At 62.6% G+C, this 23,913-nt stretch overlaps 1 protein-coding gene across 1 annotated transcript in view; it reads right to left on the reverse strand.

Annotated features, from left to right (window-relative positions):
* Nucleotides 1–23,913, reverse strand: part of MAD1L1 (mitotic arrest deficient 1 like 1) — a 320,239-nt gene that overhangs the window by 237,239 nt on the left and 59,087 nt on the right. The gene's annotated exons all lie outside the window — the stretch shown is intronic.

Raw genomic sequence — 23,913 nt, forward strand, 5'->3', positions numbered from 1 at the left:
AGGACCCTCTGGGCGCCAGACAGGGGTGCAGCCAGCAGGGCCTGGCTCCTGCAAGGACACACGCTGGGGAGAGACGGCCATCCCAGGGGAGGCAGCAGCCCGAGCGGGGCGACAAATCTGAGCGAAGATGTATGGAGACACCTGGCGCTAGGAGCTGGACTTGAGGTAATTAAGCCTATTTCAGAGTGGGTTTGGCAGGAGGTGCCAAATCGATAGATCCCCTCCAGCCGCGTGTCCCTGCAGGTAAGGAATCAATCAGGCAAACGCTTCCAATCTGTTCCCGCTGAGCCAAGAAGCAAAGCTGTTTACCATTCATGCCCAGAAATGAATAAATAAAGCCACCAACTAGTCAGCACCCTCTGTTTCTCTGGCAAAAGCTTTTTAGTTACTTAAAGAAAGTCAGTGCCCCTGCGTGGTCCTCCATTAAAGCACAGACAGACGTAGAGAGGCGCACGCACGACGCGGGGGGAGGAGGGCCCCGGTCCCGGCCTGGACACTGCACAGCTCAGTCTACCGCAACTTCCGGGCCTGGGAAGACAGAAGAGAGTCGGCGGGTAGCTGCCAGGAGAGAGCGCACCATCAGCGGCCCCGCCGCGGCCCTGCCCCTGCACACGGTGCTGGCAGGGCCCCACCTCTGAGTCCAGGAGGCCCAGTCCAGAGGGAAAGCAGCCCCCCTTCGGTCGATCCAGCGGCGCCCCGGAGCAGAGGTGCCCCCCCATGCCGAGCGGCCACGGACTGCCTGGGGGAGGGGAGAGAGAAGCTGGGGGCAGTGCCACCTGCCCCAGACCACGGCCTGCACACTAGAGGGCTAGACTGATGGCGACGTGGACCGCGGCTGTGGAGGCCCCAGCAGAGCCCCATGCCTGTGACGCTGACATGAGATGAAGCGAGCGGGGCACCCCGCTGAGCACCTTACGTGTATTAGCGCCCGAACCCTCCCACGGCCCCGAGAGGTGCCGCGGGTGCCCACCTCTCACAGGTGAGGGACTCACAGGTCAAGCCCAGCACCAGGGACTCGCGGGCGCAGGACCAGGCTCCGGACCCAGGTCTCGGACCGAAGAAGCTTCTCTAACTCCTGGAGGGTCATCCCGAGAGCAGCAGCCACCTCCCCTTCAGAACCCCCCAGCAGCTGTTCGGAGAGCAGGGGAGGCCAGGCCCCCCTGGGCGAGGCCTGAAGCAGGGGGTGTGTGAGAGGAAGGGAGAGGCGGGCGGCAAGAGGAAGGCGGCCATGCCCAGGCCAGGGGGCCCCAGGGAGGCAGGCGCAGGGGGAAGGCCGGGGGCCAGTGGCGGGCAGATGCGAGCACACACCCGATGCAGAGAAACTGGGCTCGGCATCCTTCACAAGTCCTCGCACACTCACAGGGAATGGGGCAGAGGCCGGCTGGGGAGAGCAAAGCGGTGACGGTGCCTTCCCTCAGCCGTTCAATCAGATGCCCTGAGTTGGACGACATGGCCTACACGTAGCGTGAACCACCCTGCGCTCTCCGTCCCCGTGAGCGGAAGCACCCGTCCGGCTCACTCGGCTCCTACCCGGCGAGGAACCAGTGTGCGGGTCCTGAGAGCATCCACACGGGAGCAGATAACTCGCCAACCCTCTCACCCAGGCGGGAGGAGGCCGAGCAAGTCCTCGACACATCATCTCCAGGCTGGGTACGGGTCCTGCCTCAGTTTCCATCCACTGGCTTCCTGGGGCCCTTCGCTGGCACCTCTTAAACTAAGGAGATACTATCAAGAAAGAGTCCTGACATTTGTCCAGCCTGGAAATCTCAGGAAAACAGACTCCCTGCCTGACAAGTCAGCTCAAAGCGTCTGTTGAAAAGTGAACCAGCACTCAGCTCGTGGGAGGCAGCCAATTAGTACCCAGCCCGCTGTCCCTCCACCTGCTGACATGTGTGGTTCTGCAGATGAGAAGGGCCAGTGGCGGCCGGCCAACCCCTTCAAGTGGACGATGCTCCCGCCTGGGCGGGAGGAGCAGGGGCCGGGGTCTCCCGCGAGGACTCTTGGTGGGTCACTGTAAGCGGGCTCCTCGGCCGTGGAGGGGCACGGCCCCCCTTTGCCCTGGCCCGGAGTGGACAGAAGTGTGGCCCAGGGACCAAAAACTCCCCCAGAGAGCGACTCACAGAGGGTCCCTGTTCACTGAACCAGAAATAAAAGAGACCAGACCTAAAAGCAGGGCATATTCAAATTTCCTTTGCAGATAAAGGAAGACCCAGGCCCTCCCAGACACACACACACACGGGGACCGCCTCTCCCACGGCAGGATGTACAGCCACCACGGGCCACTCCCCCACGCGTGGACCCTTCCCGGCATCGCCAGGCGAGGCACAGAGCAGCACAGCTCTGCCCCGAAGGCCCAAGCGCGATAAGGACCGGCTGATGTTGTCACCCCCGGGTTTGTAAACAGCAGGCTGCAGTAAGTCGCTTCTGCACGGAAGTCGTGAAACACCCGCACGTCAGCCCCACATCAAACACGTGGCCTTGGCGAGGCAGGCGTCTGGCCACCGTGCCGCCCTCCCCTGGCTCCGGCCTCACCAGAAACCACACACCTCGCGATAAGTAACAGCAGCCTCACACCGCCAGAGACGCAGCTGATAAATCGTGTTCCTGTGCATCTAACAGGGCACTTCAAACAAGTGGCGAGTTAAAGCTCGGGACCTGTAACACAGCCGTCGATCCGAGTAATGACGCACACGTTCCGGAGGCAAGCCCGGGGGAAGGACAAACACAAGTGGGACCAGGACATCTGAGGCCCTGCCCCAGGGTCTCTCGCCAACGCTCCCGTGGGGACGGCCTGCACAGTCAGCCACACGTGGGTCTCTCAGTCCCGCAGGTATCTGACGTGCCGTGGTGAGACCTGAGTGGGCCCCTGGTCCCAGGTGGGAACACCCAGGAGATGTGCCCATGGCATGGCGTCACAGGACACGCAGATGGGGCCCCGGGAGCGTGGAGGGGAGGCCCCGGTGCTTCTGCAAGAAGACGCAGAAAGCCACGTGGAGAGCAGCGAGAAGACAAAGCCAGGGGCAGGAAAGTACACAGGACAGGCCAGCAGGCAGTGGCCCGGTCTCCGTGCATGGGGTGGGGGGGGGGGGGAGATGCAAGGAGAGAGAAGGGGGCCGGCCAAGGCGGTTCTGGGACAGGACAGTGTTCAGGGACCAGACCACGGGGAGGCAGCAGCACCGCCGCCCAGAGAGGAGCCGAGCAGGAGAAGGCGCTCCGCAGCCCTCTGTCAGGGCCCGGGGGACACCGCCGCCAGCGTCGGGGCCCGGGGGACACCGCCATCCGCCGCGGCGCATTCGCCGAGCCACTCCACCCTGGGGAGACGCCCACCCAGCAGACTGCTTGCTGTGGGTCTCAGCGCCAAATTCCCACGGAGCTGGGCCAGAGAAAGGTGTTCTGGGGGACAGCAAAGTCTGGGGGTGCCGGGTGGTCACAAACCCCATTGTCCTCATGGGCACTGTTGGCCCTGGGAATGGCGGTCCAGAGAGCAGGACACGGCAAGAGTGGTCAGCGTGGGACCTGCTCTGGACGGGCTCCGAGCACTGGCTATGTGACCTTGAGCCCTCGGCTCTGCGACTCATGCCCGAAGACCAAGGCTGGCGGCCACCTCCGGCGCCACGAGGGTGACCCCGAAGAACACCGCCACGCTCCTGACACACGGTGAGCGCCTGGTACACAGAATGCATTTCAACCACGGTGGGCGGATACGAGAACGCACTGAGGCCGCTTCAATTCCTGGGATTCGGAATCCGGTCCGAGGCATTCCCCAGCTCGGTTCCAGATCAATTTGGTTTCCGTGAAGCCAGATGACTATTCCTCATACATCTCTGGTCCCAGACTAATTATTTCGCATTTCTGTAAGCGAACCGCATTTGTCAGCGGCGAGCTCAGCCACGTCCTGCAGCCGAGGGCCCTCTCGTCACACCGAACGGCTCTGCTTAAAACTGGCAGAGTGGTCAGCTGTGGAGTCCCGGGGCCAGGCTGCCGTCTGGAATGCGACACCGGCCACTAGGGGGGCCGGCGGCCGGGAGGCAGAAAAGCACAAGCCAGTCAGAGACCGAGACGGTTCGGCTCCCACAAAACAACCTGCTCGTCCAGAAAGGATTCGCAAGAGCACAAAGTAGGAAGGCTGCTTCGAGAAAATGACAGTTGAGAGCAGCTGGGGGTGATCTGCTCGCACGGCCACAGAGACCTCTCTGATGGAGGCCACCAGATCACGAGTCCTTAACGGAGAGCACTGCCCGAGGCACCCCGGTCACGCCTGCACGCAGAAGAGCATTAACCTCTGTCAGAGACAACACCGGGGGTCGGGCCTGCGGCCTGGGCCGGCACGGGCTCGCGCCCCGTCAGCTCCCCGTGCCATCAGCTGGGCTGTCTGGCCGGCACTAAACCCCTCTGTCCCCCGAACTCGGGGAGGAGCCCGGGCAGCTGCTGGGATCGACCCCCTGCGGGAGGGTCCGGCTCCCCCTGGACCTCCCCACGCCCTGCAGCCCAGTCTGGCCACAGCCCACCCCCCAGGCCAGGCCAGGCCCACCCGCCGCCGCCGTCCCCAGAGGCAGCAATCACTCCGCCCTCACACGTGTGGGGATCCATTCTCCCTTCCCCACCTGCACCCCCCACTGGCCACACGGGGGGTAAACTTGTGGGGAGCTAGGGCAGACACCAGAAGGTGCCAGCGGGAGAGGGACAACCTCTCTCTCACGGCCTCAGCCCCAAGAGGTGTGTGCTTCAGAGGTGTCTCCGGCCATACGGAGAGAGCCAAGTGGGGCCACGAGGCCCGGCCAGAGCAGAAACGACTCATCACCCCCGCCCGGCAGCCTTCAGGGGAGGCTGACGCGAGAGGCCCCTGCAGAGGGTGAAAGTCGATCTGCGGGCAGCCAGCTCTCTGATCTCCTTTCTGGGCCCACAGCCAGCGGGAACTCGGCCCGAAAGCTGCCAAGAGCCTGGACTGAGTGGCATCGTCTCTGTGACGGGCCCGGCAGGACCCCTCGCAGAGGCAGCAGAGAGGGAAGCACCGCGTTCCCGGTCGGGGCCTGTGCACACTGGTTGTGTGTGGACAGCTGCAGAACACAAGAGATTTCTCTCTGCGGGACATGCGCGTGCCCCGCCGCCACAGGGTCCGCAACACCCCATCTGTGGCCGTTTGACGGGCCACCGGCCGATGACAAGGATGCTGTGGAAAACGGTCTCCCAAGGCCCGGCTATACACAGGACTCCAGAACGTGAGGCCCCAAGGGCCTCCTCTCACACGGGGTGGAGAGGCCCCCGGTCCGCAGGGACGGCCAGGCCCACACGTGCGTCTCCCTGACAGAGAAAGACAAGCACAGTGGACACACCCTGGGGCCCGGGGCTCGCTCTGCCCGCGGCCGGAGAAACCAACGGAGTTGTCTCTGCACACTCGAACGAGGTGGTCCTCGGAAGGGCTGCAGGGGGCGACGGGGGCGGGGGGCTCCCACACCGCAGCCCACTGCTCGGCTGACAGCCACCCCCGGGGTCCGGCCTGCAGCACCACCGTCAGAGGACTGACAGACAGGTGGGGGGCGGCAGGCCCAGGGGCCTCACCGCGTCGTCCCGTCAGACGATCGGGGCCCAGCAGAGGAGTGGGCGAGCCTGGGCCCGGGAGACCGAGAGGCAGGTGCCCCGAGGGCAAAGGACACTGCCACCTCAGTGACCCCTCGGTCAAAGCAGCCCCCCCTGTGTCAGCAGGTGGACCTCCACAGGCACCACACCCTCTGCCCGAGGCCCAGCCTGACTCCCATCCCTGAGACCCCACAGCGTGCCCCCGGCCCACCCAACCAGACACGCCGGCCCCTCTCGACGCCTGCTGTCGCTGGGAGCTCTGAGCCTCTTCCACGAGCAGAACAAGGACACGTCAGCTCCGGCCACGAGCTCCACAGGGCTGCCCGTGTCGAAGGCCTGATGGCGTCACACGGCCAGCAGAGGCCAGCACGAGACGGGGCGTGGCGGACAGATCAAGGAGCATCGGGACCTCTGGCCGTGGCTGCCTCCGGCTCTCCCTCTGGGGGCCAGAAGACAACTCCCGCCACCGGCAGAGCCCGCGACAATCACAGAGGACGCAGACCGCGCAAGGAGAAAACCAAACACACCTGGGAGCGTGACCTGCGGGGTGGCCTACACGCTGCGGTCCTGCCCCCAGGACCCCTGTTAACCACGGCACTCTCCTGGAGGACCGTACCTATTCACGAGAAACTAGTAACTAATTTTTGAAGGTGTTTTGTAATGAACACTAGAACATATGACAGCGAATTACACACAGTCACAGATGGATACAGAGCAGCTCTCCGGGGTGGACACCAGCTGGGGGAGCCGGGATGTCCCCTGCTCGGGGCCCGGGCGGCCCCCAACTGACCACGCGGGCGGCATGCAGATGCTCCCCACACCGCAGCCGCTGCGCTCTGGGCCGGAGGACACTCGGGACCAACGGAGACAAGCCGCGATCCGGGCCACCTCCCCACCACAGCGCCTTGCTGCCTCCTGAGGGGCATCTGGCGCTAAGCGGCAATTCTCTGCACGTGGAGGGGCCGTCAGCAGCCGGGGAAGCCCATCACCTTGAGCCACGAGGCCTGACACAGACCACACCAGCCCTCCCCCGGAACTCCCCCTTTCCCCAAACCCAGGCTGCTAGAGGCGCGTCTGTCCTCTCCCGTGGCACTGCGAGCTTCCGAAAGGGAAGACGGGCCATCCGCTCGTGCTGGGGCCCCACGGCCGGCCAGGCGCGCACGACACGGCCCGTGGTGGGGCCGCAGGCGACGGCATTCCCGGAGGGCTCCACAGAGGCCCGGCCACAAATGCTTACCGATGGAAGGGACCGCCGTTCTGAGGGCTCGCAAGGCGCACACCCCCTCGTTCCTCTGGCTTTTATGAGAGGCTATATTAGATACGGCTCAAACATGATAAAACCTGTTACATTTACAGCAAGAAAATATGCAAAGATGATAAAATTAGCAGAGCATAGAAACGAGGTAATACTAAAAACATTCTCGGCTCTCCAACAGAAGCAGACAAGGTACGGCAGAGACCGCCCAACTGAAAGGAATTTAGACCCATTTAAAATTCAAAGTTTCAGATCTTCTCCGCTGAGCCCTGTCCCTGGGGACCCCGAGCACAGCACCCGGGTCTCCTGCTCACCCTCCCAAACAGTGGCCTGGAACATTCTGGCTGCTCCGGCTGGGGTGACCACAGAGCAGCCCGGATGCATCCCTCCCTCAAACCTCACTCCCCCAGGGGCTCCCTTCGCCTGGTCCGGCTCTCAGACCTGAGGTTACACCGTGACAGCCGTGCTCATCGCTCAAGAAACGGTAACTGGCGGTCACGAGAGCCCAGGATCCCCACCCGAAACCCCACTTGAGACAAGCACTCACAACACCAGAGGCGAGTCGGGTGTTTTTAAGAGGCTGCTGAAGGGACGCGCCTCCACTCCTGCAGAGACTCACGCCTCCTGTTTCCGCACGGCCCTCTGGGCTCCACGCTGCCGAGAGCACGAGACGAGGCAGACAGGACATCCGTGTGCATTTGTCCCAGGAGTCTGACCGCTGGGACAGCTCTTTCTTTGGGCCCATCTTACTTGGTCTCCTTTTGTTTTAGATTAATAGGCATTATATTTTAGCGCAGTTTTATTTTTGTTTTATTTTAGAGAGAGAGAGAGTGGGAGTGTAAACACTCAAGGGAGAGAAGCAAAGGGGGGGGGGGAGAGACAGAGAGAGAGAGACAGAGAGAGAGAGAGAGAGAATGAGAGAGAGAAACCCAAGCAGGCTCCACGTTCAGCACAGACAGAGCCGGACGTGGGGCTCGATCTCACCACCGGGAGATCAAGAGAAGGACACTCGACTGAGCCACCCAGGTGCCCCAGGCAGTTGTAGATTTACAGAAAACTGAGCAGAGCTTACCAAGTTCCCACAGACCTCCCACCTGATTCCCAACACTGACACAGCGTTAACTAAAGTCCATAGTTGACATGAGAGCTCACTTTTCTACAGATCGGGGCAGATGTGCAATGTGACCTGTCCACCTGGGTCATAAAGAACCATTTCACTGCCCTGCAAATCCACCATACCCCACCTGTGCATCCCCCGCCAACCCCCCCACGGCACCCACCCGTCCTCTACCGGCTCCCTGGCCCTGCCTTTCCCAGAAGGCCACTCGGCTGGGAGCACCCAGGGTGCGGCCTCTCCAGACTGGCTTCCTTCACGCAGTAACCTGGATCGAAGGTGCCTCCGCGTCGTTCTTGGCTTCGCGGCTCCCTTCTTTCCGGGGCAGAGTAAAACCCCACCGCCCGGATGGAGCACGGTTGTCCACCAGCCACTGAAGGGCGTCCGGTTGCTGCCCGGGTTCGGTAATCACGGATAAAGCCGCTGCAAACCTCCGCGTGCAGGTCTGCGAGCACGCACGTTCTCACATCTTGGAACGTGACTGCAGGACCGCACGGCGAGACCGTGCTCGGTTTTGTAAGACACCAGCGTCCCTCTCGGAGCGGCCGCGGCATTCTGCGTCCCCGCTGTTCCCCGTCCCGCCAGCACCCGGCGGTGACGTGCTGTGGGCCGTGGCCCTTCTGACAGGCGGTGGCGGCCTCTCCTTGCTGTCTTGCTCCCCGTTTCCCTGACGGCACACGACGTGGAGCACGTGCCCGTGCGCGCCTGCCCTCCCACACGCGTTCTCCCCCGGCTTCTGCTCAGATCTCCTGCCTGTTAACTGGGTTGTTTCCTTACTGTTGAGCTTTAAGAGTTCTCTGCATGTTTTGGATAACAGTCCCTTATCAGAGGTATTCCCTCCTAGTCTGTGGTTTATCTTTTTACTCCCTTAACAGTTCCTTCCACAGAACAAAAGTTGATAATTTCAATTGAATTCACCTTATCAAGCTCTCCTCTCACGGATTATGCTTTCAATTTCATATCTAAAAAGTCATCGCCAAAGCAAAGGTCAGCCAGATTTGCTCCTGGCAGATTCCGGAACTTCTGTAAAAGGTGTGCACTTTACTTTTAGGTCCGTGATCCACTTGGGCTCACTTCTGTCACAAGGTCTGTGTCTAGATTTATTTTCCGCATGTGGACGCCCAGTTGTCCCTGCGCCACGCATTAAAGAGACCATCTTTGCTCCTCTGTCACAGGTCGTCTGACTGTGTCCCGGGGTCGGTTTCTGGGCTCTCTGCTCCCCTCCCCTGACCGGCTTGTTCTTTCCCCAACACCGCGCTGTCCCGGGCGCTAGTGCTTGGTGGGGGATGTTGGCATCGAGTGGCCGTCCCTCGGACTTGGTGCCTCTCCTTCGGCACCATGTCGGCTGCTCTAGGTCTCCAGCTTCTCGTGAACAGTAGACTCGGCTGGCCCACATCCGCAGAGGAACGTGCTGGGACTTTAACTGGGTTAGTCAAGTTAAAAGGAAGGGAGTGGTGACGACGCTGAGTCTTTCCGTCCAAGAACACACAGTCTCTCTGCCTTTATTTAGATCATCTCTGATTTCTCCCGTCACAGTTTTGTCATGTTTCTCACGTGCACCTTGCACGTATCTGCCAGACGTACACCTGCTCATGTAAATGGTGCGTCTTCGATTTCAAATTCTAATCACGCGCTGCTGGTTACAGGACAGTGCTTGACTCGTACACATCAACCTCGTGTCCTACAAGCCTGCCGTGATGTCTCAGTAGTTGCGAGACTTCTCCGGTTGAGTCTCCGGAATTTTCTATGGAGACAATTGTGTCATCTGCAGTTTTATTTCTCCCTTCCCACCGTACACACTCCCTTTTCCTGTCTGACTGCATCAGTAGGACTTCCAGCATGAAACTGGACAGCCTCGACTTGTTCCCAATCTTGGTGACAAAGCCACTAGTTTCTCATTGGGATGAAAGACAGGAACACATGAGCAAGAGAAGTCAGCTCTCTGCCACGATAAACAGAAAAACCTGCCCATTCAAACGGCACCAGTCCCCAAAGAGCTCAAGTGAGTTCAGCAGTTGCAAATGTCTCTGAGGCCGCATCCTCTCACTGAGGGCCGTTCTTGGCCCCCAGAGGCCTATGCTCCCCAGGCACTCGGCGGCCGCCAAGGTCTCAACTCCAGCGGAAACCCAGTGGGAGCCGCCGCGAGCCCGGCCGGCCTGCCACACTCATCCCCCACACAGGAACACCTGGAAGGAAGCCCCACTCTGCTCCAGAAAAGCAGACATCACCTCCTTCAGACACCACAACGGGCGGCAAAGCAGGCCTTTTCTCTGAGATGCGGACGAGGAACACCTCCCCGAGAAAAAGCGAACTGGGCAGGTCTTCCCAAACGTTTAATGACGGTGCTCCTGACTTCAAAGGGAGAAACGTTACAAAATGCCCTCGACGCTCCAATGAGGAGCTCAAAGAAACACCGTAGAGAAAAGACCAGCCCCGGGGGGTGTCCAACAGCAGCACAACCCGCCATGAGGAGTTCTGAGCACCAGCGGGGGGGGAGGGGGGGGGGCCACCTGGCGCCCAGTCAGGAAAGTCTGTGCAGATCTGCGAGCTCCTCCTCTTCCGACTACACATCTGTTTGAGGTCGGACTTTTTCATATACTTCAGCTAGGAAACCACAACAGACGGAATGCGGGAGCAGATAGGAGAACCCAGCAACCTCCCATCTAAGCGACATTGAAAAGATGTGCACGAGTGTGAAATGTCATTCTTCTCACTAAATCTCACTATTTCAAAAAAAAAAAAATGTTTTTTAAGAGGCCGTTTCTGTTAATGAAATTATAAATATATTATCAATAATCTCTGAAATTTAATTTCCAGGAATAGTGACTATCAAAAGACAAACCCTACCAACAATGGCTCTTTGTTTCTCATAATTTTTTAGCATAAAGGAGTCCTCAGACAGCAAAGGGAGGGCAGTGTGGTGTGGGGGCGAGGGTCTCATCTGGGTGGGTGGGCAGGAGTCCAGCCTCTGCCAGAGAACATGCTGGATTCTCACCCACCAACTCACAGCCACAACGTGTGTGTGCCAGTCGTGAACACGAGGGAGCGGTGCGCTAATTGAGGCGTAACGCGGCGTTAGCAAAGAGTCCTAAATCTCAACCTCTCGGGGAACGTCCCAAGAATCTGCACCTTCAGGAATTTTCCTGCACAAAATTGTTAAGCAGCCAACTGGGAATCTGTGCAGTTCTGGCACCTGGGAAGCATGGCGGAGATCAGCACCACCTTCCAGGTCTCCGGTCAATTCGCTGCTGTCCTCCCTTCCCAGGCAGGAGCAAAGCTCCTCCCACGCACGGATTTACTTGATCCCGAAGGTCTGCGGCACCAGCCACAACGAGTGGGCACCAACGGGTATTGGGTGCTCGACAACACACTGACCGCTACCGCCCGCCCGTAGTTAAAGCAAGGCTGTTCTCCCTACTGAGTCTGCTAAATGGAGTTTCTTCACATCAGTATCAGCCCCGGGTCAGTAAAAAGGGTCTCGTGACCCGAAGGAGCGATCCACAGTTGACCCAGCGTGAAAAATCATTGCTTGACAAGAGACAAGATGATGAGAGAGCACGCAGGTTCTGGAGACAGACACGGCCGAGATCACACCCAGACTCCAATGTGAAGCGATCGCCTGATGGTGAAACCGGTGCCAGTGAGGAACGCGGCATCTAGGGCGCAGGTCAGTGCAGGGAGCAGATATGATGATGGATGGGAAGCTTCTGGTTTCCTCAGGTGCTTCACAAGCGTACCCTTCTTTGCTCCCACTCTGTCTTACCCGCTTTTTACCAGGCTCAGAGGCACCAACCAACGCGCGTGCCGAACGACGCCTTCCCGCGGCCACTGTTCTCAAACAAGTTGACCTGAGCTAAACGTGCTCAACGGACGCTGAGGCCCCCAGGCCGGGCCCTCTGTCCGCGAGCTCCTCTCCGTCCCAGTCTCCCTACGCTTCCTCTGGGCCGGCCTGTCAGGCTGAGTGGGTTTTAATGCTTTGCAAACAAGCTGAAAAGCCTACTGAGGCTGACTTACGACATCAGAGACTCGCCACCCGGCACTCGTACACGAGAATCACCAGGTGTGTTCCCGGGCCGGCTCCTGAGAATGGGCCAGCGGCAGCTGGGCTCCCCGGCCGAGCCACAGAGCTTACCGAGTCCACACAAAGTCATCAGGAAACTCGAGGGACTTGTCGACAAGAATCCCCGAGTCTTCCTCCCAAACAGAGGCCCTGGGCTCGGGAACCGCGAGCCCCCTTAAGCCCCCTCAAGCCCCCTCAGACCCCCTCTGCTCCAACCGCCACGCCACGCCGCCTCCAAAAGCAGCTCCGTGGGACCAACGTCACCTAAGAGTCTCTGGGGGCGGGAGAGAGACATGCCACGACCCGTTGAGCAGCCGCGGCCGCAGAGCGCGGGGGGAGGCCGAAGCCGGGCTCGGAGAGGACGGGCGCGGGACAGATCTCGTCGCTGGGGGAGCTCCCCACGCACACTATTCACGAGTTGTCCCGCCGGCCCCCCGCTCGCTGCGCTCCCACGCACGCGGGGCAGAGACGGTCTCCCCGCGAGCCCACGGTTATCCCAGGACCGCAGACAGAAGCCCGAGTAGACTTGCTGACAAAGTTGAGTCAAAACTACACTGAGAGGTGAGGATCCAGGGCAGGAACGGCAAACTCGAGTTTCCTGCTTCTGAAGATAAAGTCCAGTTCAAGGCAAGGAGGCCGGTGGGGGCCGGCCTGCCGGAACCAGGGACTGAGTCAGGGCTGCAGGGACCGCAACGGGCAAGACGTCCTCAGCGCGGGCCCTCAAGCCGGGAAGGCAGGAACCGAGGCTCTGCCGCAGGGGCCGAGCTGGCACGAGGCCAGCAACCACGGACTCCGCTCAGGACAACGACGGCCGCCACCAAGCGCCTGCGCGGTGTCGGTGACTTCCGCCGTGGTCGGTTCTCCAAGGAACCTTCAGAGCCTCTATCCGGACAGAGGAGGGGCAGAGGCTCCGAGGACCCGAGGAAACGGAAGCACCTAGAACCTCGGCTCCAACGTTCAATAAGAGGCCCCGGGGAGACAGCCAGCCTCTCCTGTCACCCAGCCACCATCCCATCCCGGCGGCGTGAGCACAGACAGCGTGCCTCGGTCTCCTCTCACCACGTGCGCGGTCGGACCCCCGGAGACAGGGCGGGGGCCGTGGGCGAGGGCCGCTGTATGAACCCAGGCAGTGCCCCACACAGTGGCCGGCCGTGAGCCGAGCCCCAGTCATGGGGAATGCACCACGATGGGCTCGTTCCGCCGTGGAGCCAGACTGAAAACAGCTCCCTGGTGTGACCTCCTAAAAAGGGAGTCTGTCGGCCACGAGCAGCCCGCCTCCAGCTCGGCCCTTCCCCTCCCCAGGTCAAGGTCTGCAGACACGGTTGGCCAATGAAAGTGTGCCCAGGTGTCCCCTCTGCCTTCCACCTGGGCCCACAGCGCGTGCGGCCCTGGGCGTCTAACCGAGCCCCATCTCTGCGCCTGCCCCTGGTCTCCAGAGGGACCGGTCACCGGGACAGAGCCCTGAGCAGGTGGAAAACACAACAAAAGTGCCAGAAAAAACTGTCTTTCAAACACTTCTGGAGGCCGGCGGGACAAAGGACACGCCCTGAGATGGCCCTCCAGCTACAGGAAGAAACCGGAGGAGGCCATCAAGGCTGCGACGTGAAGGGGCGTCCAAGACCACCCCAAGGGTGACCAGCATGCACCCAGCACGAGGGTGTCCGTGTGGAGACCAGGCACCTGCAGCTCGGGGGCACGCGCTCTGACACCGCGTCTGTGAATCCGGGTGCGCGGGGACGGCCGGCCCGACGGAAGCGGACGCTGCCCGTCACGCAGCCGTGGGGCCAGGAGCGGCGCTCACGCTGAGGGCTGCCGTCACGGTCCGCGGCAGCCCATCCTCCACTCAGGCAGGGCAGTGAGGGTGACGCCCGGGGGTCTGCAGCCCAGGGCGCCCAGGTTCACGGTCAGAAACACTGCAGGACTAGTCCACACAGACTGTGAGACCTCATTTCTGGCTTTGCCGAGAGTGTGCTCTGCCCCACGCGTCCGACTGTATAAAAACGTTGAAAACTTGTCATTTTGTCTTCTAGGCCTCTGTGTGCTACGTACGAAGGCCCTGCCTGAGACGAGAAAAAAAATACCGTGTGAAAACAAGAAGGAGCCCAGCGGCCAGGAGGCACTGCACTCCCGGCTGGCCCCGTCAGTGACCCGGGTGGAGTCGAGCCAGGCTTCCCTCCTCAGCCTCAGTCGCCCTGGCTGCTCCAAGGACCTTCCAGAGCGGAGTTCTCTCGTTCGGGCTCTAAGGAGCCCTCGTTTGGCTACTCCGCACCACACTGACCACGGTGCAGGCCGCCGTGGCCACGACTCTGGGGGTTCAGAAGCCCGGACAGCCCGTGAGCCGTCTCCGTGAGCCAATCTCGGCGTCCACGCAAGACCCCAAGGCCGACGGATGTCCAGGGCACCCTGCTCCTCGCCGGTCCTCGGTGACTCCACTCAGCTCCCCACCACCCACACGTCCCAGAAGCTCGGCCAAGCTGACCGGCGCCCGAACTCAGGGAAACAGGAGTACCAGCGGGTCTACGACCAGCCCCAGGCCAGCACCTCACACACCCCTAAAATCATGACCCCGAAGGAGCGGACAGGCGCCTGGCCCCTCCCCACAGACGGGAGGAGGGCGACCGGCTATGTCCAAGTCCTGCGCCGTCGGCAGAGCGGGAACACCGCCGCCGCCTCACCCGGGGCTGGGTCTTCTCCCGCAGAGGCTCCCTCGGGTGCCCGTCCGCAGCCGGTGCGGCATGAGGCAAGGCGGACACTGCCCACACCGCGAGGGAGGGCGCGGGCCCGGGGGGCAGGGCTCTCTGGGAAGCAGCCTGGGTCCGCCCGGAAGGCTCTCTGGTCTGCAGGGAAGGGCTCAGTCCCGTCTACCTGACGTTCCGCCCCCGCTCCCAGAGGAAGGCCAGGCCCGGCCAGGGAGAGCCGGAGGCGAGGCACAGCCCGGGCCTGGCAAGAGACGGGGACGCAGGCCGCGGGCCCCGCCCAGCGTGGCCGAGGGCACGGCCACCCGAACCCCTGACACGCTGGCTTCCCGGGTGATTTTCCTACACAACCGCTGCAGGACTGACCGCCCAGAAAGAGACTTCATCTTGGGGATGAAAATTCTTCCCAGGCCTTGAATAAAAGGGGGAGTTTCACATTTCATCCACTTGCATGTCCCTTAACAATAAAAACTTATTTAAAAGACCGTGAATATGCAAATTCCGTTTTAAATATGGAAATGCAAAACACGTAAGAAAACAGTCTGGGCGCGAAGCATTAATGGCATCTCCTCTGGCGGACAAGAGAAGACGCGAGCCGGCTGCTGCAGCAGGCTGACAACCCGTGGCCGGAGCTCGCGGCAGCCGGACAGCTCAGCCCAGAGCAGCCAGAGCCCTGACCTCCCCGGCCCTCCCCTACCCACAGCCACACCCTGCCCTCCCCTGCCCTCCCCTACCCACACACCCACATCCCCGGCCATACCTGCCCTCTTCTGCCCACGGAGTGGGCCGGGCTGGCCTCTGCTACAGAGCCCAGATCTTCTGACCCACCGCTGTCCTACACCCTGCCCGCCATCACGTCTATGCAGCTCCTCCCTGCAGAACCACAGGGCCAAACCTCGTGTCCCTGCCAGCACAGCCCCAGGGCGCACAGAAGGGGCACCGGGCCTGAGTCTGGACAGTCCGATGAGGACAGGCTCTGTCCCCCAAGGGTACAGCGGTGACCCTCAGACTCCGGAGCACCAAGCACAGGGTAACCTCCTGGGTCACAAGCAGGACTCCAACAGAGGCCAACCAGGCGGCAACTCACCCAGCACAGTCCCATCGGGCAGCCTGGAACCCTCCTCGGGTCTGCATGTGGAGCGAAGGGACTGGAGGCTGGCCCAAGGTGACACACGTGTACACGCGCCCACGCGCCACCCCCACAGAGCAGCACACCTTGCGTGCAGCCACCCCAGGTGAGGGCCCCGCCGGCGGGAGGCTGATGACTCCCGACAACACCGCCAGTCCCCCTACGGAAAATCCTGCCACCCTCCGTCCAGAGAGCTCAGGGGACTTCGGGGACCTTCTCGTGAGAAGCTCTCTGTGGACAGGTGGGAAACCGAGGCACAGACTGAGAGCACTTCTTGCCTCTCAAGCTGTGGTCCTGGGAGCTGGGTGGAGACGTGGGGCCTGCTGTCCAGAACTTGCCTTGAAACGCTTGCTGACCTGGGGGCCATTCGGAGGCCACGCCACGGGCGCCACACGGCAGAGGAGCCGGCGAGGTCTCCAGCCCAAAAAGCTGCCACGGCCAGCACAGCTCCACACGCACGCCCTGATTTGCGCTCTGCACGGCCCGTGAGAAGCACCGATCCCCACGACGACGCGCGGCTCCGTCGTCCGGCTTGTCGGAAGACTTAAATGACACGTCCCCAGACCCAGACCCAGGCCCTAGACTCGGCTGCCTGAGGCTGTCCCCCTACACCCGCCCCTGCGCCAGGCTGGCACCACCAGGAAACCCTCGGGACCTCAGATAGACTGGGCTCTCTCCCAGGGGTGAGGGGCCTCAGCTTCGGGACAGGAGCTGGACAGTCACGGTCTGGATGATGGGGGCAAGTCCTAGGCTCCCTGGCCGAGCCGGAGAGGGTGTCAGTCGAAGGTCTGCGCCCCCCAGGAGGCCTCGAGGCGCCCGCCCTGTGGGTCTCGCCAACACCGGTCAGGAGACGGCCGGAAGCACCGCAGCCCGCGGCTCCAGGAGAGGCATCAGGGAAGACGCCCGCCACCTGCAGCGCTCCCCTCACGCTCCCCCCTCCTCCCTCCCCCTCTCTAATTGGCCACGGGATTTATAGGCTTGGGAGCGGCAGTCCTGCGGGGGGGGGGGGGGGGGGGAGGCCGTGGAGGAGGCTCAAGGACCCGCGGGCGCAAGAGGCTTCCAGAGCGGCGGGCACCACCTCACGTCCAAACACGGGCACTGCAGGCAGGTGCCGGCACCCCTCGGCCGGACGGCGTGGAAGGGGAGGCCCAGCGTTCCTCCATTCAGCCTCGACGGGCACAGAGGTTCCTGGGTTCTCTTTCTCCTGCTGACGGGCCCAAGAAGGGAGCTGGTTTGAGAACCAACGTGAGGGGTGGCCGCAGGCCGACCCCGTGCAGGAAGGCAGCGGTCCCGGAGCGACCACACCTGCCCTGCCCCAACCGCCTCAAAGGCCCAGCTCACGTCCCCTCGGGCGGCCGAGGGTTGGGGCGCCGCCACGGCTGAGGGGAGGAGAGAGGCCTGTGTGGACACGCGCGTACCAGACACGGGAGCTTCCGGAAGGGGCTGTAAACACAGACCGGGAACCTGCCTGGGCTCGAACACAGAGAAAGGCTGCCTCTCACTGGGCCCGGACGGCTGGCTGGTGCCGTGCTCGCTACAGGCGTGACACCCACCCCTGGGACGTAGGCACCGTCACGACCTCCGCTCCGGAGAGGAAGAAAATGAAGTCCGTGTGGGCAGCCTCGACTCACGTGGGCTGACACACGTATCCCACCTCCCCGGCCACCAAGCTGGCTCGGGCAGCGGGGCGCCCCGCACCCTGGCGGACACACGTCTGCGGGGGCCCAGCCTGCCGGGGGCCGGCCCGCGTGGGACTGCAGGGGCCGGGGACAGGAGCAGGGCACAGAAATCCTGGGCAGGTTCCCCACAGCCAGGTGCCCCCGGAGGACGGCCTTTGGGGCCTCGCCAGCAGCCCTGACCCAGGGCCCTGCGGTCTGCGCCAGCGGACAAAAGAGACCCCGGCCGAGAAGCGGGGGGCCGCGAAGCGTGTCCTTCAAGACAGACGCGTGGGGCCCGCGGGGCAGGCGGGACATCCCAGCTCTCATCCCTCACACTCCTCACGTATGCTGTTCTCTGGTTTGTTTTTGTTGTTTTTCACAGTCCCGGCCAGATCTAACTCAAAAGCTACTGGGCCCACGGAACGTTCCCTGATCGACCTCGTGGTCAGAAACAGCTATGTCTCTCTGACCAAACACCCTTCTACCTCTCAGAGCCTCTGCACCAGTGTGAGCACACGTGTGCAAGGACACGTGCATACACACGCGTGCACACCCCCAGCCCCTCCCCACGGGGGTTACCCACACCGGCCCCAGCACAAGCCAGCACTCCATCGGGCGTTACGTGGCCCGTGGTAAAGCACTCGATGCCCTTCAGGGCCACGATCTCAGTGACGACACCGGCCTGCTCGGAGGGACACATGTGTCACAGCCACACCGAGGACACCAGGCTGTCTCCACTCGGGCATCAGCTGCAAACGGAGCAGGAAGAGCCTTTCCGGGAGCCGTTAAGGGGAATTACAAAGCTCACCACTTAGAATAAAGCAAAGCAGCCAAGTTTACCCTCTAGCGGGACGTGCGGGAATGGCTTCAAGCCACTCAGGCGGCACAGAGTGAGGGACAGCAGATCACGGTGAGAGCTGGCCGCACCACGGCCGGGACGAGGCGTCGGGAGCCAGGGGGCAGCGCCGGGCCCGCTGCGGGCCACACAGGTGTCCACGCACCCCCCCCACCCCACCCCCGACTGCCGCTGCATCTGGCCGCCAGGCGGGGACGAGGACGCGAGGACACGGGCACACGATGGTGATGGAAGGGGTGAGAGAAGCAGGACCCCGAGGGCGGCAACGGGCCACGGTCCCCCTGGCAGGGGAAACGGAATGTCCCAGAAGGTTTCGCACGGCAGAGGCCGCCCGAGGGACGTGATCTGTCTGACACGTGTCTCCAGGGGACCCTCCTACACTGACCCCACGGGGCAGGGAGAGCGGCTGGGGCCGTCCTCACGGTGCGGCGGTGACACGGCTAGTGCCGGCAGGGTCAGCGCTGCGATTCCGGATGCGCTTCGGAGGCGGAGCCGCGACAACCGCCTGTGGTTTCAGCGACTGAGAATGACCAGAGGGCCGGGGCCGGGCCGGGCCGAGGCCCGCGCACCCGCAGCGCTGGTGGCACCCGCCTCCGGCAGCGCACGCGCTCGCCGTGTGCCCGACGTCACTCTGACCAGAACCGCAGCTGTGACTCCCACGACCTAGACACGTCCCCGCGCCAGGGTCAAGGTCAACAAGCACGCGACCAAAACACACTTCATACGTGACACACAATCTGACGGGAAGCCTAGCTGAGGCGGGCAGTTCAAACGCGGCCGAGACCTGAGCAAAGCCCTGGGGCCAGCAGGGTCCCAGGCGGGACGACCTCTACCTGACCTCACGGGCTCCTCAACATAAGCGCGTCCGAAGCGACTTCCTGGTCACCCCCCGTGGACACACGAAGCAGGCTGCTGTTCCACGAGCTCCCACCAAGACCTCACCAGTCTGGTTCTCTCACCTGCCACCACCGTCCTTCCCACGGACCACGGGCCCAGCCCCTCCGCGTCCTCCCCCGACCACACACAGGAGACAACTCTCAGTGCCCTGCCCTCGGCCGCCCCAGAGGCCACCGCTGCCCCGTTCCCTCACCGGGCGCCGGGCCACCCAACACTGACAGAAAGAACCTCCGTACTTGGCTCTCGACAGCCCCGTGACGGTTACCGCCACCGTTGTCCCGACAGGTGAGGCAGAGAGGCGATTCTACTGCCTAAGACACACAGCAACTCGGTGGCGGGCCAGGACTCCAGCACGGGCAGCCTGAGCCTCGAGCCAGTGACCTGGCCGCTCTCCAGGCACAGGGCTCCCCGTGCACAGAGAGAACAGGTCCTCGGTCATCGTGAATCTTCTGCGGCCGTCACCAGCCCTGCTGGCCTCGGGACAGCTTGAGAGCACCATAACTCACATAGACACAGGGTGACAGAGGTGACAAGGCCTAATCATACTCCAGGCGGTTTGAGACGACAGCCCAAATGCTTCGCTCGAACAGCAGGGAAAGAGCCACACAAAGAATTATGACCCTGATGCTGATCTTCACCGCCCCCCCTCGGGGGTGACACAGAACCCATCGGCCGGCCGGCTGCCGGGAAAGCACACAGCCAAGGGCAGTGCCGCTCGCAGCCGGAGACGGGCAGCGTGCGCAAGGACCGGCCACCCACCCGAGTCCCCTCACCACACAAGGCCCAGGCGTCCCCAGTCAAGGCCCAGCGCTCGTGGCAGCGGCGGGAATGACGTGCTGGCCGTGTGCGGCAGGACTGTGACCCTGGGTGCCCCAGGGCTCACGACCCCTGACAGCTTGCGACCGGGGGCTCTCGGGAGGCAGCTCTCACCCAGAGGAAAATGCCATGCTTCAAACCACCTACAGCGACGGGACGGCCCGGGGCTCGGATGTGCTTACGGATGCGGCCAGGGTCCCGGGACTCATCCGCCCCAAGTGCCAGGACCCTCAGCACGAGCGCGCAGGGCAAGGGCTGCGGGGCTGGTTCTCGAGGGCCCGTGGCAGCTCCCCCTGCCTCCACATCTGTCACAGGTGCAGATGCTCCCCCCACCCCCGCACCCACACCAGTCACAGGCGCCGTGGTCTGGGCCCCAAAGGAAAACAACCTCCCAGCCGTGGCCCGGCTCTAGAAGCCAACTGCGAGCGGTGCACAGGTTGTGTACTGAGGCCCGGCGAGGGCGAGGCGGCTCACAACAGCATCCCGTGAGCTCTGGGCGGAGCACGGGGTCACAGGACACACCCAGATCCTCCACAGTCACCCTGTGTCCACGGCACACAGCCTGGGAGGGGGAAGAGCGTGAGCCTTCAGCCTCCGAGAACCAAAACTAAATCTACGGCGGCAGCAGCGAAAAGGCAGGGTTCCCTGCGCTGTAATTAACCTCCTGTCTGAAGGCACCACCAAACCCCTTCGCGTCAGTGCGCGCTGGTGCCCTGCAGCAGTCCGAGAACGGCCACGGAAGGGGAAACCGCAGAGAGCCTGGCCTAAGGGTTCACAACACCCCTCAAAGGGCAGGGGTGCCCTAGCGCCAACCGGAAACCCTCCTGACTCCCGGCCCCACGCCACAGAGGCCCCACGTCTCCGGGCGTTCCCGGGGCGCTAATGAACACTGGGGCCATTATCACACCTCAAAACAGCCCTCAGGGTAGACACGGGCCCCACTTTGACATAAGGAAATCAGAGCTCAGAACTCAGGGAAACGTGCATGAAACCAGCAGTGAAATTCATCTCTACCACCGGAAGAAGAACACCTCCACCCCCCTGCAACTTGGGAGGGCTCTGGAAGGTTCCTGCCTCTGAATGCCCCAGCCCACCGCTGGCCTTGCAGCCTCCAGGCCACGGGCACGAACATCGAGGGAGGCACAAATCCCAGCGAGGCTGGCGGCAGTGCGGGACCAGGCCCACCAGCAGTGAGGTACGGGCACACTCCACTCCACTCCGGGGTTGGCCAGCCGTGGCCCAGGGATGTGCCTTCCCTCACCTCCCCCAAGTGAGGCGAGCGCAGGACACTAGAGCACCAGATCCTTTCCTGAATGAGCCACGGCGAGGCTGGTGCAGCCTGACTCGAAGCCGCCACGGAAGGACCCGGTGAGGGACAGACCAGAAGAAATGCCTGGGGCCCAAACTCACAGGGCCCGCCCTCCGGCCTGGGCACCACGGCCTCAAGTGCTTGCTCCCCTGCTTGTGTGAGCGGGAAGGTCCTCTGAACCGTCAGGCCCTGCCCCCTGCATGCCTGCACCTGCCGAGACCCCGCATTCTCGGCCGCTGGCCAAGGTGCCTCTTCCCACGTGCCCTCAATTTCCGCTTCACTGGCCGCAAACGTGAGAAGTGAGGTCCGCCATCCTGACCAGGCCTCCCTGCCCTCCACGCAGAAGGCCACGACCAGCCCATGTCGCCTTCTTGCCCACGGGACCAGCAGCTGCCCGGCAGCCTACCAGCATGAAGGATGCCAGGCCACAAACCTCTCTGTCCCGGTCAGGAAGGGCCACATGTCAAGGGCCCCCCACCATCTCTTCCCAGGGCCCACACACGGATCTATCATGAACAAGCACAGCGGGAGCCACCTGGCCTCCCCTATCACCCGAGCGCTCAGCTCCTCCTACGGGGCCGTGGCCCTGGACACGGCCACGCCGTGACAGCCGGTCCGCCCTGGTGGCCGTGTGTGGACTGAGTGCAACACCAAGGGCCTGCTCCCAGGGACGCCTGAGATGTGCCCTTGCTCTGAGGTGGCCACTCACTCTCAGAGGGGACCGGGAGGACAAGGTGCCTGGGGGTCCCCGGGGGGGGACTGCTGCCCGAGACAGACTCCAGGGTGGCTGCCTCACTCTCAGAGGGGACCAGGAGTAGGACAAGGTGCCTGGGGGTCCCCGGGGTGGGGACTGCTGCCGGAGGCAGAGGCCATGCCCAAGCCAATCCCAAAAGGGATCAATGCAAAGGTCACTCCGCGCTCACACCTGCAAGCCAGTGCGCAGCGGGCCCCTGCGCCCTCGCGTCCCCGCACACGGAAGCCGGCCTTCCTGCCACCTCACAGCCGGGCCTGAGAAAAATGAAGACGAGTTTTCTTCCCTCTGACAGTTCGTTCTGTCCCAAATTCAAAGTAAAATGAAGATCGTCTAGAAAAATGTAAAATCTTCAATTTCACGTCACTTTTAACGCCCGTTTCATCTGACAGTAGCTTTGAAAGCAAAAGGCAATCTTTATCGTTTGAGGTTCTTAAGCTAAATTGACGTGATTATGTCCAACATAACCAGATGCTTCTAAAAGCCCATTTTCAAAGTGACATCAACCCCCAAAATAAGAAAACCTTCCCTCTGGCTCCTAATGAATCCTTAAGACGCCACGTCCACAGAGGGCTGAGGCTGCCTCGTCACAGACCCCCGCAGCTGTCCGCCCCTTGAGGGGTCCCCGCGGGACGTGGACGAGCCGCAGCGTCGGGGCAGCTCCGTCCCGCCGGAAGAGCTCTGGGGCAGGCCGAGGAGGCCGGAGGGGGACGCGCCGGCAGTGGGGCGCAGGTCTCTCCTCCCTGCCTGCGGACGGGTCGCCAGAGAAGGGAGGAAGACAACCCTGAGAGAGCCTGGGAGCGGCCCAAGGACAAGCATTTGGTCTCTGTCTCCTCTCCCGGCACTGAGCTCCTAAGAGCCTGGGCTTCCGAGGTGAGAGGGGCATTTCGTCACTCGTAACAAGCCCCTCGCGACCCCAGCCCCATCCGAGCTAACGAGGGGACCACAGGAGTGGCTGCAGCGACCAATCACGTGCTGGGGGGGCTAGGACTTCCAGGTTGGGGACCGCAGGGTGGGGGCTGAGCTCTTCACCAGGAGCCAGTGACTTCAGCACGGAAACTCCATAAACACCCCAAAGCGGGGCTCTGACAGCTTCTGAACTGGACAGCAGGCCCAGGTGCTGAGAGGGGCATGCCCAGAGAGGACACGGAAGCTGTGCACCCCCCCCCCCCCCCCGGCTGGCTGCTCGGAACGCATTCTTTGTCACAAACCAGTGACTGCACGTGAAGCGATTTCCCGAATTCTGAGCTGTTCTAGCAAATCCTCAAACGAGGCTGGGGTGGCGAGGGAAACCCTGCGTTTGCAGGCAGCCGGGGGACCCAGGACTGGAGACCGGGGTCTGGAGTGGGGGCAGCGTGTGGGACCGAGCCCTCCACCTGTGGGGTCGTGTCAGAACGGGACGGAATGACACAGCGCCAGCTGGCCTCAAGTGGCATTCGGCGTCAGGAGGAAAAACCTAGCACCGGAGAAGTCACGCAGCGGCTGGCCGGCAGGCCTCCCTCCGGGAACGGGACTCCTTCCTCGCCGTGCCGCCGCGGGGGCGGGTTTTCCTGTTACTCGCCACCAGGGGCGTCCCGGCTTCCATTCCTCTCTGCGCACACAGGGCACAAACACGCAGACGCTTCTCCCCCACCCCCATCCACCGCAGCCTGGGGTCCACACCATCAAGGGGTCAGTCGGAGCCCAGGCCACAAAGACAGGCCGGCAAAGACAAAGAGGTTCCCGGTCCAGGCGCACATCCTTCTCGTGGCCCCCCAGAGCACCAGGAAGGTGGCGGGCGGCCCGGCAGTCACAT

The sequence above is a fragment of the Lynx rufus genome, unplaced genomic scaffold, assembly GCF_022079265.1.
Source record: "Lynx rufus isolate CCGP_SWC_20201006 ecotype Redwood Valley unplaced genomic scaffold, mLynRuf1.p SCAF_27, whole genome shotgun sequence".
NCBI classification, from domain to species: Eukaryota; Metazoa; Chordata; class Mammalia; order Carnivora; family Felidae; genus Lynx; species Lynx rufus.